At 39.0% G+C, this 9,608-nt stretch overlaps 1 pseudogene; it reads left to right on the forward strand.

Moving 5' to 3' along the window:
- Positions 1-2,121: 2,121 nt before the first annotated feature.
- LOC113334080 lies at positions 2,122-7,565 on the forward strand (annotated as a pseudogene).
- Positions 7,566-9,608: the final 2,043 nt, after the last annotated feature.

Genomic DNA, 9,608 nt, shown 5'->3' on the forward strand with positions numbered 1-9,608 from the left:
TTTAAAGCTCCAGATATCTAAGCACTTGTTTAATGTGGCAGTTGCTAAACTGTTCGACATGCACTATTCCCGTCAGGTAACAGGGATGTATTGAATTATGATTTATATGGATACTTAAAAATCCTGAAAATTCCTAGGTATTCAATTAGGATATGTAAGGAATAATTTATATGGATGACATTGCTTTGACTCTCCATTCTCGACATGCATTATTCTCGGCAATGGCTCAGTTTCGTCTCCTGAGGGTCGTGTCGTGTGGCGTTCATAGATTTGTGCCTGGTGACTTCGGTCTTTTTGACAGTAAAACTCAATATCATTAAAAATTTTCAATTTGTCGGATCAAACAATTTCCAAGAAAAACAAAACTAGTTGCATCCATGGTAGATGCCTTCCTAATTCTCGAGGATTTTACCAACCAACCTAGAAGGAAAATCATCTATTTCCGTTGCAGATCTGTCATCACAGTGAAGAACAGCTAAAAAAACAACATGTATTATTTCAATTATAAAAATAACAATATATAAAATTTGGCCCATGCAGGTCTCCAACCCGCGACCTTCGCGTTATTAGCACGACGTTGTAACCAACTGAGCTAATAGGGTTTGCTCGTACGCCATATCATCACAAATCCTCAGGAGTCTGATTGAACTGTAGAAGTGTATAAGAGAAGAACGATTTTTTTGGGGGACCATGATTTTATTTTGGGTAAAGACATTAGAAGTAAATCTAGGTCACCCCTTATCTAGATATTTATATTAATACCTAATTATCCTCCTGATTAATTTTGGTGATGATTTATTAGTGTTAATAATAGTTAGTGTAATGATTATTGAGATGATTAAGTTAAAGATAATTAGTGAGATTAAAAAATCAGATGTTTTTTTTTTTTAAAGAAGTAGAATTATTGAGAGAGTAAAGTTAGAGAAGATAAAGAAGGAAAACATGAAAAACGATGGATTTTACCAACCACAACCGGGGGAAGGGTATTTGGGTACCCATGTATGCTTCAAACTTAGATAATGTTGGTTGAATTGCTCCAAACTTTCAAAAAAAAATGAATTTTTTTATGTAGATTTGGGCCAGTTCGGTTACCATATGTCAAGAACATGTAACCGAACACACCTGAAAAGTGTAGTTCGATTACGTTTTCCAAACACGCAGGTTACCGAACTCGCTCGTTAATGGAGGTTTTGGTTGTACAGTGTAATGTTCGGTTACCTAGGATAAAATGGTAGGTAACCGAACTTTGAACTTAACATTTTATTTGGGCACATCTTGTATGTTCGGTTAGTTCGCAAACTTCAACGCAACCAAGTTCCCAACCGAACTGCAAGTTAAAAGTAACCTAGTGTTAGAAGTTCGGTTGGTTCGCAAACTTCAACATATTTTGCGAATCAACCGAACTGGGCTTATATATGCATATATGCAATTAGGCAAACGTTCGGTTACTACGAAATTTATTTCTTGACGAATTAGGTAGAGTTCGGTTACAAAGAAAACTTAACATTTTTGCGAACGAACCGAACTTATGGACTTCTCATTATTTTCATAAACTAAAGTTCGGTGATATCCTTATTTTGCGAAGGAACCGAACTTATGGACTTGTGTTGTTCTAATACAAGGAATTCGATTAAAAGTATTTTTTTGCGAATCAACCAAACTCTGAGTTCGGTTGAGAAAAAATTAATTCGTGATAACCGAACTTTTCTCTGAAAAAAAAACCCTCCATTAACCCTCTCAGCAACTTCCAATTTTAATGATTACTTCTCATTTATTCAACCAAAAACGAATGACAAGTAATGGGTTTGTGAGAATATCTTTGTTAATGTTTTAAATTAAGCTATATATATAGTGGTGGTGGTAATCGGAGGTGGTGGTGGTAATCAGTGGTTGGCGGTGGTGGTGGTGGTAATCGGTGGTGATAATCGGAGGTGGTGGTGGTGGTAATCGGCGATGGTGGGAGGTGGTGGTGGTTATATATATAGGTAATAAGTGGTTATTGGGTTGGTTTTAAATTAAATTAGGTTAAAAATAGGTTAATCATTTTAATGCTTTAGGACACCCCGTGTATTTATAGGAAAGGTGACCTAATAAATCTCAAAAAAAACCATAGTCCCTGAAATGGAGTACGAAGGGAAACCAAACCAGTAGAGAGTGCGAGAGACTCAATGGCGGAACTGTCAAGTCTAATCCATCAACTTCGAGAAAGAATATCTGCTTCATCATCAGCAGCATCTTCTTCTTCACAAGCAGCAAATAATGGAGTTGATGATGATGATGATCAATTAGAGAATAGATTTCATTCAGTTCTTCCTAATCTTCTTTTCCAAACTTATCTTCTTCCTTCATCCACAGGTTTCCTCAATATCTCAATTTCTCTCTGAAATTACATAGTATCCTGAGTTCTTTAATTCACATTTTTTTAATTGCAGTTTTAAAGCTTTTATCTCTGAAATTACATAATATCATCAAGAATTGCCCAGCGATTTGTCGAGTTTTACCTTTCTTTGATGAACCTGAATTTAGGTTAGTGTTCCACTCTCATGAGTTTGATTATTTTGACATTTCAGTTTCTTGGTTAGGGTTTTAGTATTTGGGGATAAAGTAGATCAAAATCTTTAACTGGAAAATAAAAATAAAAATAAAAATAGGGATGGTAATTATAAGGGGTTTTGTTACGTTGAGTACACAAAAATGTGAGGATGTAGAACAAATGAACAGATAGTAGCTGTTGGTTGGTTATTGCTGCTGCTAGAGACATATAACATTTCACTGCGAAAGTACCTTTGCATATTTGTATAACTGGTGTTTTAAGCTCTCCATGAGTATTCCTAATTTATGAGTCGGTCTTACAGTTGGATCCCTCCTATATATCCTTGCTCCGTTCAGCAGACCGAGGAGCATATTGCCGGTTTTTCTTGGATGACATTTTGTTAGTTCATAGTTGAAGGTTATGTGTTGTTGTTTTTGTAGAATTTATCTTATATGAATCAAATCATTAGAAGTTCATTGCATTGGTGAAATGTTCGCCTAGCCATCGGTTTCCTCGATCTCTCAAGTCAACTCTAGAATATCTAATCTGAATTGACTCAATTGAGACATACTAAAAGCAACTAACTCGTTGGTCTGAACATGTATCTAGAATTACTAATTTACTTATAGCATGTCTGGTTAAAGTACTTGAATCTACTAGAGCAATTAGACTTTGGTATGTGATTGATTTTTCTAGGAAATGAATTTTGGATTGATTTCCACTGTTTGATGTAAGTACCTTGTGATTCATTTAGACGAGCTTCATTTCCTCATACCAAGCGTGCTATAAGTGGCATGTCTCGACTGCGCAGATGTTTCACATCAAAAGTCTCCCCTGAATAGTTTAAAGAAACCTGTGGATCCCTGGTGATTTACCTAATGCACTTATTTGCGTATTTGATTTGGAGACTATTAACTAATCTCGAATGTGTGCAGCATGTGCACAAATTCTAGTATGTATTGCTCAAACGATTGTGTTTCTTTCGTTAAGGGAAAACTATTCGTACCCTTAAAGTAGTTTTTCTTCAAATTCTTGTGATGATATGTCTTCTGTAGTTCAGAAGTTTCACTGATCAAAGCTTCATAACAAGCCCCTGATTCCTTGTTTACGGATCTCCTATACATAGCATCAATATTCACAGATAGCTCCACTATGACAGTGTCTCCTGTAGTATACTTGAAGTGCTTTCATAAGTCATTTGTTGGAATACCAGTAGTCACCATCCCCTTGTGGTGATCTTCCAGCATGTTTCAGTCCCACAGAGGGCCTTGGTATCTTGATTGATCTCACAGACAACCAGAGGTGGCAGCCGTTTACCACTTGGACCCTTAAGATTATCAGTAAATGCCCAACTGAAGGAACTCTGTATATGGAAGGACTTACCAGTGCATCATTTGTATCCGCGGCATGTACTCTTTTGTGCTATGGAGATGCTGCTTTACATATTGTGAGTAGCATGTTAAACTACAGTAGGACACACGGTCTACTATCTGTTAACCAACTTAATTGCGCATGTCTGATAGCTTACATTTTATGATAGGCATGTTTCGACTTTGCACGTGTCTTAACAACTGTAAGTGATGCTGAAATTGTTCCGATGGAAAATCTTGTTTTCTCATTCTTGTCCGTATCATGTGACAATGAGAAAGGACATCCAACATTCAGGTATTTTCTTCTGGTACTTCTTGCCAATTCCATTTCAAAATTATGATGCTATTAACAATGAAATATTAACTTATGTTAATGGGCTTGTGTTGCAGAAGTACTGTCTACAATTCCCGCATAGGTGCTTGCCTTAATATACTGTATTCAAGTTTTCCAGATGACGTGGTTGAGCTTACAGCTAGAGATCTAGTGAATGCTTTCACAGATTGAAAAACACGGATAGCCTTGAGGTTAAGGTGAATATGCTGGTTTAAGCGGATTGTCTTGGAGACGAATAAGACAACGACTGAAATTTGTCTATGTGGATTGTCTTGGAGCACTTGGGGCCGTGGATCCTTCCACAGTGAAGGAATCACATGTGAACGTTTCAAAATGGAATGCTCAGATGATGACCTTATATTTGAATTGATCCACAAGCATCTAGCAAGGGCTTTCAGAGATTCACCTAATAGCATTGTCCTAGATTCTTGGCCATACAAGAGTTGCTGAAAACTGCAGGCATACTGGAACTCAGAGAACACAAGTCACAAAAAAAGAAGTGTTGTTTCTCTGTTGGGACTGGTAATATGGATGATCGCAGGGAGATGGACAAGAGGGGAAAGAAATATGGGGTCGTTTCTCTATTATGTTGAAGAAATAATTGCTCCATGCTTGACCTCAAGATTTAAATTCCAAATGTGGCTGATTCTACGACTGTAGGCCCTATTTACCAGTCTTTAATGTCATCCAGAGGCGGATATTTTTCTGGATCAGGAAGCTGACAGGACGGTCAACCGATTCAAGAGAAACTACTTTCAATGCTCATCGGGATATAGTACGCCATGACATGCAAACAACAATCTATTTGCTTCCATATTTAGTCTTGAATGTTGTCTGCCACTCCACTGCTGAGGCTCGGCTTGACATAACAGAAGAGATACTTTCTGTCCTCAGTGCTGCAGCAGCAGAAAACAGCGAGGCCCCTGTTAATGGAGTCATGGGAGGGCAAAGTTAAGTCTGTATTTCAGGCTGTTTAACAAGAAGTTGCTCTTTCCCAATCTCTACACTGTTCAAAGCAGCATTCATCCAAGTCAACTGGGCAAAATAAAGATCCTCCTTCAGAAGGTCCTAATGTGCTCTTAATTCAGTGTAATAATGTTTCTGAGCTGTTGACTGCTATCCCAAAGGTTACCCTGGCCAAAGCTTCTTTCCGATGCAAGGCTTATGCACGGGTTCTTCTGTACTATGAATCTCATGTCCTGGAAAAATCAGGATCCTTCAACCCAGCAGCTCAGAGAAGTGGCATCTTTGAGGATGAGGATGTCTCCATTCTGATGGAGATATACGGGGGCTTGGATGAGCCTGATGGTCTCTTTGGGTTGGCGCATTTAAGGAAATCGTTAAGCTTGGATGACCAACTCCCACTAAACAAAAAGGCAGGGAACTGGGCAGAAGTCTTAACTTCATGTGAGCAGTCTCTTCATCTGGAGCCCACTTCCGTCCAGAGGCATTCTGATGTACTCAACTGCTTACTAATTTTGTGTCAGCATCAGGCCATGGTTACTCATGTAGATGGTTTAATCTCTAGGGTCCCCAAGTATAAGAAGACTTGGTGCATGCAAGATGTGCAAGCAGCTTGGAGGCTTGGCAGGTGGGACCTAATGGATGAGTACATCTCTGGGGCTGATGAGGAAGGTCTACCCTGTAGCAGTTCCGAGAGTACTGCTTGCTTTGACATGAATGTTGCCAAGATTCTGCGGGCAATGTTGAAGAAAGACCAGTTCTCAGTTGCAGAGGAAATTGCTCTATTAACCAAGCTTTACTCGCTCCTCTTGCTGCTGCTGGAATGGATTCTTACATTCGAGCATACCCCTTTGTGGTAAAGCTGCACATGCTAAGCGAACTGGAAGATTTCCATAGATTTCTTGTTAATGATCCGTTCTTGGAGAAATCTTTCCATCTAAATGATCCAAGATCCAAGAAAGTATTACAAGACTGAGAAATTCACAACCCTGGACCTCGGTTCGAATGCAGTTCACGTAGCCTTCTCTATGGACAAGGGAGCCGCTCCTGGCATTCGATTTTCCTAGTCTTGTATTACTTTCTTGTGGATTTCCTAGGAATTTCTGTTGTTGCATCACTTACTACTCCGTCACTTGTCCCGCTGAACCCCTCTTCAATCGCTGTTACACAAGCTTCAAATGAAAATAGAGATGTTGCTGAAACCCTCCTTTAATATTCTAGATGGGTTCACTATACTGGCCAAAAGCAGAAGGAAGATGTGATAGGTTTCTATACTAAAGTGAGAGAATTGCAGCCAAGATGGGAAAAAGGATACTTTTATATGGCTAAATACTATGATGAATTGCTTGTTGATGCTAGAATACGGCAGGAAGTAAACATTTGAACCGAGGTCCAGGGTTGTGTGATCAACTACTGCTGCTGCTACTGTGGATTTAAAAGCCGAGGAAAAACATTGGTTATCTTACCTTAAGGATGTCCTACTTTTATATGCAAAGGGTCTTCATCGGGCCATCCCAGGTTGCTAACCTTGTGGTTTGACTTTGGAAGCAAGTATTACAGAGAAAGCTTGTCATCCAATAAAGAAATTAAACTCGTCCATCTAGGGGTATGTATTTCACCTTTTGATAGAAACTAAGTACTAGTTACTTCTAACTACAGACCAAATGATGATGTTACATGTAATATATGTATCAGGTCATGCGAGGTTGCTTAAAGGATTTGCAAAGATACCAGTGGTTATCAGTGCTTCCTCAGTTGGTTTCTAGAATTTGTCACCAGAACGAAGAAGCTTTCTCGTATCATAGAAGAAACACACGGTCTCCAGGCAAGGAAGTGATGGAAGTAGTATGTATTTGTGCAGTTTGCTAGTTTGATAGACCATCGGATCAGGTTGTGCTTCCATCCGGGACAGCCAAAAGCGAGAACAATCAATATCTCAATTCTCAACTGAGTTTAGTTCTCTGAAACGAATGATGCCAGTGGGTATCATGTATGAAAATGAAATGAACACTGACCCTCATAGCATTGATATGTTGTCAGCTTCAGACCTTTCGGATGTATTACGAATAGGAGATGAAGCTGAAATCCTATCATCTCTTCAGAAACCCAAGAAGGTAAACCATTTCGCTATAATTTGTTGTTCTGCTTTAGTTGCTTTGAACATATTGTGCTTCTATTTGCTCCTCTTTGTATGTTGATTTGAACATATTCTCCCCATGAGTTATTGGTTTGAACTAACAGTCGCACTGTTAATGAAAAAGCCAGATAATGTCTGTCAAGATCTCTGAGGAGCCACTGCCATAAGTTGTTTCTCTATTTACTTGTATCCGTCCTTCTGGTCATTTATAATGTTAAATTAGTTTCATATTCTTGAGTGGATCGCATGATGGAGTTTGTGTCAGTGATCAATTGTCCTTTAGGCCGTCGGAGGAAGCTTTATATCCGCACCTTCTCTGTGATACCATTTACCCAGGACTGCGGTATCGTAGAGTGGGTTCCCCACACCCATGGTTTACGACATATACTACAAGATACCCGTAGGAGGGAAATTTGATTGGCAGAAAACTGATCCAGTGATTAAACGGATATATGACCAATGTCAAGGCAAGGTCTCAGAGGGTGAGATGTTGAAGACCAAAATTTTGCCATTGTCCCCTCCAATCTTCCACTTGGGCTCACACTGCTGCTGTTTGGTCTATGGTTGGGCACATTGTGGGGCTTGGCGACAGGCATGGGGAGAATATCCTTTTTGATTACGCAACTGGCGATTGTGAGCATGTCAATTTCAGTTGTTTGTTTGAGAAGGGTCTGCAGTTGGAGAAACCTGAGCTACTAGCCTTTCAGATTAACCCAGGTAGAGTTGCAACTTACAACTATTTTGTTTCTGAATATGTTATAAAGGTAGTTGTGTTAACAAATGAATGTTTAATGTGTGTGTGGGCGTAACTGGATACGAGGGGTCTTTCTTGAAGGTCTGTGAAGTCACGCTTTCGGTGCTTAAAACACACAGACAGACTAATGAGTTCTTGAAACTTTCATTCATGATCCTCATGTAGAGTGGACGAAATCTCACAAGTCTAGTGGAGTGAAATAGTCATTTCTTTCTCTCTAATTCATTTCTCAAGACTTCTCTGTATGTGCAAAAATGAGGAGCTTTCAGATTGATTAGGATGTGAAAATCGTAGAGTTAGTACACTCAGCGACCATGCCCGGGTCAGAGACAGACAACACACATCGTAGAGATTTATTTCCTAGTCCTGCAATCATGCTGTTTTGCTCAGTACCAATACTAAGTAAGTAGGCGTAATTTTATATTTCCGAATACTATTGTACGGTGTCTAATTAGGATGTGACAACTTAATTTATTTGGGGGGTGCAGCTGCACTAGTAAAACTCGAAACATTACGATGGCCGAGGCAAAGTAGGTCCTAGCTAGCTCTTACGGCAACGTCAGGTTAATTACTTAGCCATGCTTTTCTTGGGAATCCGCTAGCATTAAAACCCAATAAGCCTGTTTCCTAACAGTTGATTAGTCATCTCATTGGAAATGACTTTTCAGTATTTCCCAATTACTTCACGTAATCTTCTTCAATAATTCTTGACTCGGTGGTTTCTCCCGATAAAGAGAAAAATTTGGTGGGTTTTACTTTTACCAATAAAACCGACTCTGCTGACTAGTATAGGTATGTCTAGTGTCTGTATTTTTGACACACCCGTTTTTAGAATTCAACAACTTCTTGAGATACTTCCAATGGAATGGAAATAGTAATTTTTTGAAAAGCATAATTACCGGAGGTAAAAACAAAAATCCAGTATGTCTTTTGGTTGGAGCTTTGTTGTTTGCGTTGGTGCAAATTTGTTTCGCTGAAGTACAAATGGGTGAATAGTTCTCACTGAACTCAACCATTGTGTTGCTTGGTCATTTGCAAGTCTGACAATATGAAACTATCCAGACACTCAGCAAGTGACCACCTCAATCCTCATCTGAAATCAAACATAACAAGAACAGGGAAAGATTGCATAAGGTTGGGCCCAACAACATTTTCGGCCCACACTGTAGTTTCTGACGTTGTAGATGTTACTGCTCCACTTATAGATCGTGGTAAGGTCAATCCAATTTCTATGGTAAAAAATGTCATACCGCCATCCTAGGAGAAACCTAAACCAAGTCTACAATGTGAAACCCAAGTCAAGTCTACAACAGGAAGATGCAAGAGCTTCTTCTCAATAAAATCACTATTCAGGTTCAAAGTTATTTTCAAAATTAATCTCAATAGCGGGCGTCATCAGATTAGAATTTTACCGAGGGATCAGTAGAAAATATTATACTCCCTCTGTACCTGTTATATAGGCGGAATTTTGAATTTTCTTTGTACCACTAGATAGAACAAAGAAAATATTATACTCC

This window comes from Papaver somniferum, unplaced genomic scaffold, assembly GCF_003573695.1.
Source record: "Papaver somniferum cultivar HN1 unplaced genomic scaffold, ASM357369v1 unplaced-scaffold_135, whole genome shotgun sequence".
Taxonomy (NCBI): Eukaryota; Viridiplantae; Streptophyta; class Magnoliopsida; order Ranunculales; family Papaveraceae; genus Papaver; species Papaver somniferum.